Source organism: Papio anubis, unplaced genomic scaffold, assembly GCF_008728515.1.
Source record: "Papio anubis isolate 15944 unplaced genomic scaffold, Panubis1.0 scaffold1159, whole genome shotgun sequence".
Taxonomy (NCBI): domain Eukaryota; kingdom Metazoa; phylum Chordata; class Mammalia; order Primates; family Cercopithecidae; genus Papio; species Papio anubis.
Window position 1 is genome coordinate 16,529 of NW_022160731.1, and position 7,023 is coordinate 23,551.

At 46.9% G+C, this 7,023-nt stretch overlaps 1 pseudogene; it reads left to right on the forward strand.

The window, feature by feature from the left end:
* Positions 1 to 4,197: 4,197 nt before the first annotated feature.
* LOC103886557 lies at positions 4,198 to 6,383 on the forward strand (annotated as a pseudogene).
* The last annotated feature ends 640 nt before the right edge of the window (positions 6,384 to 7,023 follow it).

A 7,023-nucleotide genomic window follows, 5' to 3' on the forward strand; every position in this document is an offset into this window, starting at 1 on the left:
CCAAGATCTAACCATTGAGTGTGTGAAAAGGGCTGGGACCAGGTTATGGCTGTGCTTGGCATGACGGCGTCCTGCAGAAATTCCTTTGCCTTTCTACATGGAGCTCAGCCTCTGTATCAGTCAGTTCGCTAGGAGGTAAGAGTACTTCTCAAAGATCCTCAGTGTGTTGTTTCATTTTGAGAGGTTTCCAGCTCTTGTGAGACACCACTTGGTTTTACAATCATCACAAAGTTGTTTATGATTCCAAAAACATACCTGCTATCTGTCCATATGTTTGTTCTGTGGCTTTTGATTTGGAAAATGCTGTGATAACTGCAATAAGTTCTACCGTCTGGATTAATTTTCACTTCAGATGGAAGAGTGTATTTTAAGATAAAGATAAGATAGTAATAGTACATTCTCCTTGTTATATCCAGTTCTATATTTTCAGCTATGGTCTGTCAATAAATCATGTTATGTCAGGGTCCTTAATGGAGTATCCGAACATCTAAGAAAGGTACAGAAGTTTCCCTAATTAAGATACAAACCATGGTGAACAAAAGCTTGCTATGCACCCATGTCTCCTGTCTGTCTCACTATGCACCTGACACTCATTTTAACCTCACCAGGAAGTCAGTGAAGTCTCAGATCAGTTTATTGTAATGCCTCTAGGTAACTATGTGTGGCAATTTTAACAAAAATGAAGAAACAGCTTCATCAGAGAATCTAATACAAAAGAAAGCAAGTGACCCTGGGCTTGCTTTCATAAAAGCAGCATGCACCAGGCAGTTGATTCTCTTGGCTGTCGGCACTGGCACACCCAGCATGCCGCCTTCATCCCCTAAATAAGCTACATCATGCGTGGAGAGGCTGGCAGCATTCCCGAGGCCATATGCAGATGCAAGGCCAACAGGTAAATGGGAAGACTGCAATTCTTCTTCTCTCCTCTGCTGAAGAATGGCTCAAGAATGGCTTCTTCAGATCCTGCCCTCTGCCGCCCTCACCAGCACTGTACCATGGGTCCACAGAGATACAAAATCCCTGATGGGAAAAACGAGTCTGGATCAACGGGACTGGCGGTTTCTCACTGAGGAAACGTGAGGTCAGCTTCTAGGGTGGGCAATTCAGGAAATTATCCAGCAGTTTTGTAATTGACGGCTATGGAAAAATGAGCCGTTGGGATGATTAATGACTCACATTCCATTATTCCAAGTGAGAAACGGACATCACAGTTCGCCATAACTAAATTTTCATAACCTAAATTGATTACTTTACATTTCTTCCTACATCCTCTCTTAAGAATTTTTAACCGTGAATGTGTCTTACCTACATTCCCAATATTTAAAACTGGGCTTTCAAGAGATTCTAGAGAATTCGAGGACTAAGAACAGTGAAACTTCTGTATGTTCAGCAGCTCCCAAAGCAACACAGAATTACCCAGGAACACTGTTCTGTGCCTCAGCATAATTCAGCTTCTATATTTCCTAATGGCTCCAATAGTGACCCTCCATTCCCATCAAACATTTGGCCTCCCCTTTCTCTACGTGCCCTCCATTCATAAATTATACTCTCAGCTCTTTCTGAGTATCGTAAAAGCCAGCAGACGGACACTCCTGATCTCCTGAACATGAAACCCAGCACTCTCATGTGATCGGCTCCTCTCGGCGCGGTGACTCCAAAGGCATCTCATTTAAATAATTACCATTTTCTCCCTTCTGTAACAAAGTGTTTCTTTCCATTGTGCCTTCCCATGAGCATTTTAATGTAATTTATGGTCCAGCCACAGATTTTAATACACACAAATGCCACAACCTCCTTCTAGTCCTAGAGACCTGATTAATTCTTCTTTGGGGATGAGCACACCCAGGAAACACATCCCCATTCACATAAACACGGGCACAGCGATGACGGGTTCTTCTGTGAGCGAGAGTTTACAGCATCCTCCCTCCAACTCCAACGGGCCCCTGAAGACCAAGACACGCTCTTTCACACCTGTGCAAGCTCCGGCCCAGCGACGGCCGGCCCAGCGACGGCCTGCTGAGGAATGGCTCACCTGGGTCTGGGTGCTGGGTTCATCTCTTCCCTTCTCCTGTCCCAAAGCAGGTCCATCACCCTGCTCAGGTCTGAAAAGGAGGGTCCAGGTTTGTCTGGCCATCCGACTTTTTCAATGTATAGAAGATCTCCTGTTACCTACTGTATTCATTTTATATAACAAAATACCACATATTGAATGGCTTACAATACAAAACCGATTTCCTCACAGTTGTGGAGGATGAAAGCCTAAGATCAAGCTGCCAGCTGGTGGGTTTCCTCTGAGGTCTTGCTCCCTGGTGTGCAGACGGTGCCTTCCTGCTGTTCTGTGGTAACATGACCATCCGTCGGGGCGTGTGCATGCTCCCTCCTGCTTCCCCTTCTTATAACAACAGTCAGATTGCATTAGGGTCCCACTCCAGAAATATCACTTTAACTTATTCATCTCTTTAAAAGACACTCATCCAGGTATGATTTCATTCTGAAGGACCAAGGGTTGGGACTTCAACACATGAATTTAGGAGGGACACAGTCTCCCATAGCAGCCTCCTTCAGGAAGGTCAAATATCCTCCTTCTCCTCCCTGTGAAAACCCTGAAGGGGCAGGGAAAGGGCGTCCAAACTGCACACTCGTAGAGGGGAAACCAGCTTCATCCGTAATCGTACATCTGTGGTAAAATGGCGGGATTCAAAGGGATGGAAGATGGGAGTACGGGACATTGGAAGACAAAGTGCCACACAACACAGCCTTCGAAACACACCACGGTCACGTTAAGTTTAAATAGAGTGACCACATTTGCCAGGAAAGGTAAATATTTACACTTTTGAGGAAACAGTAATTTGTGTTTCTGATAACGATCTGGCCTTGGATTTTCCCTCCCCTCATAAGCAATGACAGAATTGGCAGAAATATGCGAAATATTTGTTCTCAGACATGAGACACCCACAGAGGGCCCCCTGTGTCCTTCCCTGAGAACTGATTGGCTTGTGCATCTGAAGAAATGACCAAAGACCAGGAGAGAACCACACAGACGCATTGGAGGGGCAGCACCTGGGGCTCTCATGGGGTCAGGAATAGCGTCTGCCCCCAATAGATGGACTAAGTAAAAAGTACCATAATTCACAAAGAGGGTTTACACAGCACAGAAGAAAGAGGACCTCTTCAGCTGTGATCTTGTGAACCCAGGAACTCTGGGCAGATCTCCAGTTAGTGCTTAAGTTTCCTTTGCCAAGGGTTGAGGACACGCCTGTGACACGGCACTCAGAGTCCTGATGACATGTGCCAAGGGTGGTCAGGCTGTGAGTTGACACACTTCAGGAGACATGAGACACCAGTGAATATAAGTAAAGGACATTAGTTCCACCCAGAAAGGCTGGGACAACTCAAACAAGTCCTCCCACTTTAGGGCTTCCAGATTACAGGTAGGTGAGACAGATGGTTGCATTCTTTTGAGTTTGTGATAAGTGTTTGCAGAGGAGGCCTTCCAGGAGAATATCTCTATCTTTGTGACCCGAAGGACAACTGCAAATAGACTGGGAGGCAGATTTTCCTAGTGGTTCCCAGCAGGGACCCAGGATATTTTCCTTTCACAATCTGGTAACTTCAAACAAACTTCAAAACCAAAACAAAATGAAACAACAAAAGAAAAGAATAAGACATGGGTACTTACTAAGATGAGAAAAACATTCAATCCGCAAGGAAAGTACTGGCATTCTCTACCTCACATGTAGCCGAATTATCAAGCAATGTGACCCACAGAAAGGAGCAGTATTGCCCTAGGCATTGGGAATAACCACGAGGGCATTGAACACATCATTGTATCTTGCAGATTCAGAAGCAACAGAAAAAGATTGACGGTGGTAAAAGGACAGGCCCTGCTTCCCTCTCCCTTTTCCCTTCCCAGTGAATTCTTACAGCCAGGACCCTCAGCCTTATCCCACTTGGCGCAGCAGCTGCCATCCTGTCCAGGCCCACCCCTCTGCCCGCCCTGGGACTGTTACCTCATTCCCTCCTGAGTCCAGGTGCCCCACGTGTGGTGCAGGAGGCCTGGGGGAAGGTCCTTTTGTTCTATGTCAGGAGTGCAGCCCTGGGAGAGACGCCCAGCCACTTGGCTGGTGGGGGCCTAGCTTCCCAGAGACAGTCCTTTCCTTTTCCCATTCTCTTTGGATGACTATCACGGGCTGGGGCATGAGGCCCAGCAGGGTGCCAGGAGTCTCACCCTTGGGCCCCGTCTTGCTGCTGGGGCTCTGGGCACTCCCTGGCTCAGTCTGTTGTTCTCAAGGCGTCCCTTGTGGCACTCGCGTCCTCTGAGGTGGTGATTCCCAGGAAGGAGGCAGCACCATGGCAAAGGCGTTCAGTTTCCCGGCTGTCCTACAGCACCTCGTTTTGGGGGTCAAGATGCGTCGTTCACATGCGGAGAAACACCTTCTTTGGCCCCGAACTCTGCTGATGACAACTCAGGATGACCAAGGAGCCTTGCAGGTGGATGACCCCTACATCCCTCAGACTGCTACTACCTGAGCTACCTGGAGGGAGAGTGCCTCTGTCCCATGGTCACCCGTCGACCCACGTGCTATGGGGGCTTCCTCAGAGGCATCATGAAGCTGGGCGACCTTTCGCCTACGAAATCAAGCCCCTCCAGAGTTTGCAGGTTTGAACATGTTGTTTCTCAGATAGTGGCTGAGCCAACTGGGGCCCACATTTAGAGATAGTGACAGTGAGGGAGACTTAGACCCCCTGTTCTCTGAAGCAAATGACATGAATCCCCAGGATATCTCCTTCATATGTAGTTCTCATAGAGGCAATATATAAAGGCCGTTCAATGTTCCAATTCTTATTATCGTATATATGGCAATATTACAACTTGTTCCAAAGAGGTGGTCCAGATGTTCAGTGTCATTGACAACATTGTTCAAAATAATGATCTGCGATTTACTATATTTATATTTTGATGCATATAATGGTAGTGACCCAGCCTGTGAATGACTATCAGTATAAGTCAATACTTAACTATTTTAGAACCTTTTTTGATACTTTTAGGTGACCATTCATCCACACTACTTATTAAAAGGCAGCCACATGAATCAACTACTGAACCAAGAAGATATAGCTTTTGTTCATTTAAGCCTTATACACATTGGTACTCTAGGCAGACATTATTTATTGGTAGCCCGTCATAACAACCCTATATACTAATTAGAAGTTTAGGTGTATGGCTTATGGTTATAAATACTGCACATGTCAGAGAAGGACTTTCTGCATTATGCGATATCCTGCAGGATGACAGATGCATTCAGTAACTGTTATGGACATATACAAAACTGTTTTGTGTAAGTACAGGCGGTGTATTTTGAGCACTCGCCAGTGTATATGAAACCATATTACTTGGTTCTCTGTGGAAACCCTAATGCGTGGAAGGGGAAGGAGAATGTGACTGTGGCTCCTTCAAGCAGTGTTATGCCAGTCATTGCTGCCAAAGTGACTGTCACTTCACCAGGAGCATCTGTCATCTAGGAACTGCTGTACAAACTGCAGCTTCTCCCACTAGGGACTCTCTGAACCTATCCAAAATATATGTGACCTTCAAGAGTACTGTCATGGGACCACCCCTTGACCTTGCCCCCAGACTTTTATTTGCAAGATGGAACCCCGTGCACTGAAGAAGGCTACTGCTATCATGGGAACTGCACTGACCATATTATTGTGCTCTGCAAGGCGATCTTTGGTGTCAGGTACTGGATCCTCCCTGTGAGGACTGCTATGACATCAATCTTGATACTGCGGTCGGACATTGTACTCGAGAACGAACAGCTATCGCCTATGAGGCTTGTGCATTAATAGATAAGTTTTGTGGAAGACTGCAGTGTACCAATGTGACCCATCTTCCCCGGCTGCAGGAACATGTTTCATTCCATCACTCAGTGAGAGGAAGGTTTCAGTGTTTTGGATTGGATGAACACCGTGCAACAGACACAACTGATGTTGGACATGTGATAGACGGCACTCCTTGTGCTGATGGAATCTTCTGTAATAACAGCCAGTGCAATGCAACTATCACTTCACTGGGCTATGACTGTCACCCTGAGAAGTGCAGTCATAGAGGGGTCTGCAACAACAGAAGGAACTGCCATTGCCATATAGGCTGGGATCCTCCACTGTGCCTAAGAAGAGGTGCTGGTGGGAGTGTCGACAGCGGGCCACCTCCAAGAAGAGCACGTTTGGTCAAACAAAGCCAGCAGTCAGTGCTGTATCTGAGAGTGGTCTTTGGTCGTATTTACACCTTCGTAATTGCACTGCTCTTTGGGATGGCCACAAATGCGCGAATTCTCAGGACCACCACAGTTGAGAAAGTGACAGTTACTGACCCAGAATAAGACTAAGTCAACCTCCCGACCCCGGTAAAGATACAGAGAATATAACAGCAAAATCTATGGAACAGGATCACTGAGGGGGATGCCAAAGCTCAAGTCCACACTTCTTGAAGTCTGCAGGAGGCACAGGGTCCTGTCTCACATCATGGGGAAACGGGAGGCGTTGGCTTCTGTCTCAGGTTCTTGTAGTTCACTGATGCTTACTCTGAAATAAATCTTCAAGAACACGTATTGGTGCTCTCCACATTTTCTTAGACTCTGTTGGGAGCCCAAACTTGGCCAGAGCCTCTGGTCTGGAGAGACCTAAGTGAGCAGGCAGGTCTTGACGTGAGGTTGCTGGTCCCAGAATTAACAGAATTTACCACCAGCTCCTTACAGGGCCCCTTCATGACATTTGTCCAGAAGTGAGCTCCAGAGCAATGAGCCTCCTCACTTCCCCGGTAATCTGTCCTTCTCTGAGCCCGAAGTCAGTTTAGGGTGACCCAGGGCTACTCCCTGTTCCCTGTCTCTTCCTCATGGGGATGCTGTGGGATTTGCAGTGAGAGGGACTTGGGTTCAAATCCCCACCAAGCAAATCCCCCTACCTGGGGCCGAGCTTCCCGTATGTGGGAAAATGAATTCCTGAGGTTGATTGCTGCATGCA